This window comes from Pararge aegeria, chromosome 2, assembly GCF_905163445.1.
Source record: "Pararge aegeria chromosome 2, ilParAegt1.1, whole genome shotgun sequence".
NCBI lineage: Eukaryota > Metazoa > Arthropoda > Insecta > Lepidoptera > Nymphalidae > Pararge > Pararge aegeria.
The window spans coordinates 18,735,997-18,739,925 of NC_053181.1; positions in this window are offsets into that span (position 1 = coordinate 18,735,997).

Genomic DNA, 3,929 nt, shown 5'->3' on the forward strand with positions numbered 1-3,929 from the left:
TATGTTCTTTCTACCAGACATCATTTAATACAGGAGGGTTATATTTTTCTGTTCTTGTTACCCTCCATAGTTCTTGTAGCTTGTCGGGTAGTTAGTGAGAGGATGATTTTCGTTCGGAAACATTGATATCGTCCGCTCGGGAATAGTAGAGTGTTGAGTGTACTCTGATTAAAATTTAAGTATTCTGGCTAGTGCGCTGCCGCGTAGATTCCAATCACATTCCAATCGCTGGCGATTGGTTTGAGTCTAAGTATGAGCAGTGATCTTAAACATATATGACATATTTAATCAATGGGTTTGAGCCTTAATTCAGTATTCTGAGTTTTGAGCCTAAGAAAAATAAATTTATATAGAATCAGGACCAAAATAAAATTAAGTTCACCTATATCTTGTTTAACTTTCTTAAGTAGTATCACTTTATTGTGAGTGAAACAGAAAACAATGTGTTTCACTTAATGCAATGTCAAAGTGGAGATATCATAATACTGATAATTTTAATAGTATTTGTGTAACTGCTTTTTCAGTCGAACTTTAATAATTGGTTCATATATTTCATTTAGTCTCAATATTTTTATTACATGTACGAAGGTTGCAAACATTTTTTTTGAATTTCTGTTAGTTACGTTCAACAAAAATATAATAAACTATGCTTGAGAATAAAAGAGTGAAGCGTTTAGTATAAACCTCTTTTGCCCTTAAAACGCGTTTTCCGATAATTTTCGATACGGCGCTCTTTATTAGGTTCTTCTTCTTCTTCTTTGAGTTAATAATTTTTGTCATGCCTGCACGGCACAGTTAACTTCTCCAATGACGGGTGGGTAGTCTTTATTAGGTTATTAGCACTAATAACCTAAGCCTGACGTTTCGATTTGAAATGTCGAATTATCGGAAAAGTCGATTTATTAATAGATTTTGTTTGAAAACATTCCTGGCGCAGTGGTTTTGATGAATAAGACTATATGATCTACCTAGAACAATATATGAATAAACCCTGCGATAGACTGACTTCGAAGAATAATTATTTATGTTGGTATACTCATTAAGAATAAGACATGTGAAGTGAGTCTGTGGTTCGGCATGGTAAAATGGAGGTAAAATGTAATCTGCTTCTACTGTATGGAGGGTAGAGGTATGGAGGGTAGAGGTAAGGAGAGAGAGGATGGCGCCACATTTGCATCAGGGTAACTCTTAAAAGAAGCGCCAAATATAAATATTGTTAGAGTAGGCTTGAAAAATAAACAAGGAAGTTAGGTTATATTTACCACAATATTTTGTACAACGTAAGTTGTTGAAATTCTCAATAATTAACTACTTTAGTCGATAATGACATTAAATTTTTTAACTCGCCTACTTCAATTCATCTACGATTGCTTGGATTTTTGAACTGTTATTTAGCGCATACAACTGGACACTTTTTCAACTTTTCTTCCATATAAGATGACTCTCCTTACCTCTACCCTCCATATTCTACTGGTAGCTTGAGATCATCTTTACAATAAACTTAATATATATAAACTATTAAGTGTTTAACTCCAAAGTTTAACTACTAATATACTACAATGACGGCGGGGTAACCTGTAAAGAGTATAAGTTATTATTATTAACTGGTAACACTCATCAGCTTTCATGTGGCATCGTACCGGAACGCTAAAACGCTTAGCAGCACTTCTTTATCAGTAAGGCAAGATCAAATACAGTTGAGAATTTATAAATACCCAAAGTGTACCGGAGAACCCGGGGCCTACCACTTATAAGACCACAGCTCAGCACTGCGCCGCCAGGGAAGTTTTCAAAGATATATAAAAGTCAGCCATGGTACGTAACTTGCATTCTTACAGTCTGTGCTCGAAATCGTTTATCGTTTAATCGTCAAAAACAGTATAACGTAAAGTGCAAGAGTCTTAACATCGCAGTTTTAAGGTCGTTATTTCTGTAGTTGCCTCACTAAACAAAGAAACAACGGAAATAAATCATAATTCGTAAACCAGCTTAAGCGTTATTTGCATGAGATAGAAAAGGACAGTTAGTATCGGTGTCTCTTTCTCTCACACAAATAACGTAAATGTTACGTTAATTACTCCTTTTTGTTTTTGCATTTGTATACTAATAACAGAATATCCTATTTATATCCTATTCTTAATAACGTTTGTGTTTGCTGAATTAATTAAATAAAACAAACCCTGTTTTCTTATTTAAAATGATTTATTTCATTTGATAAAAAAAGGAATACATAATATTGTTAATAATACTAAACTGATATACAAGTATGTTGGGACAATCATTTGCAAGTTGTATCACGTAGAAATAACACTTTCTGTTAATACGTAAACAAGCTTTAGCGTTGATTGCACGAAATAGAACAGGACAGTTCATATCGGTTTACTTTTCCCTATGGAGGGTAGAGGTAAGGAGAGTCATCTGTGTATATGAAAAAGTGTCGTCAAAATGTATTAAATTAGGATGGCGCCACATTTGCATCAGGGTAACTCTTAAAAGAAGCGCCAAATATAAATATTGTTAGAGTAGGCTTGAAAAATAAACAAGGAAGTATGGAGATACAAGGAAGTAAGGTTATATTTACCACAATATTTTGTACAACGTAAGTTGTTGAAATTCTCAATAATTAACTAATTTAGTCGATAATGACATTAAATTTTTTAACTCGGCATACTTCAATTCATCTACGATTGCTACATTCATACCATACCCTGTGCATCCACCAGCGCCATTGTGGAGAATTTTTGAACTGTTATTTAGCGCAACAACTGGACACTTTTTCAACTTTTCTCCCATATAAGATGACTCTCCTTACCTCTACCCTCCATACTTTTCCTCCACAAATAACGTCAAAGTTTAATAACGTTAATTACCTCTTTTCGTTCGCATTTGTTTACAAATCGCAGAACATCTGATTTCAATCCTGTTCATAATAACGGTTGTGTTTCCGAATTAATAAAATAAAACGAACCGTTTCCTATTTAAAATTATTTACTTCATTCAAAAAATAATAATTAATACATGATATTGGTAATAATACTAAACTTCCATGCAAGTATGATAGGACTCAATCACTTGAAAGTTGTATAAAGTAAAAATAACGGAACATTTACATTCGGAATTGTCCATTGCTTTGGTTCGATTCTTGTGGAGATGTTATATATTTATTTCAATTCGCGCACTTAAAACATCCTCCCTTTTACTTAGCCCTTAGTTTTATTTAGGTAAGCAACCTCACTGTGCTATCCTTGTGCGAGATTTGCGGACCTTTACCAAAAATACTGTCTCATGTCAAGAAGAGTAAGAGGAGTGAATTATGCCAATATAACATCGAGCAACTTGTTGTTTGTAGCGGCATGTTCAACTTTGGAACACGTAGGCCTGCGGACTAAGAACCTGATTTGATAACGGTTTTAGTCGATATTAAGACCTTGCAACCTGTAGTAGGTCAAAGTATTTAATAAAAAATCATTAACTTAAGTAAATTAAATAAAAAAATATATCAAAAAAGGTCAAAATGCGACTATGCACCCGGTTACGCAACATTCTGCACCACAATGTACATGAGTTTACGTAGTGAGTCGACTTCTTTGTATACTCATTTAAAGAACCGGCGCGTAAGCAAAGCTGAACCGGCCAACCGCAGTCGTTGCCTCGTTGGTAGAGAAGATTTCCATTCATTGTCCTATCGGACGGCCAAGTTGACTCATTATATCTGGGTACTCAATATACATATGACTATAGCCAAAGCTGGCACTGGTCCTGCGTAAAGCAATGGGCGTTATTAATTATAGTGTATCGGAGAGCACGCTAAGCTGTCGTTGGTTAGTATAACTTCACGTGATAATAAAACCTGTACTGGAACAGGGTAGAGGGTACAAGAAGGCTTCCTATCTTGTATGTGAGAGGAATAGGTACTTTAAAAGGCTAAG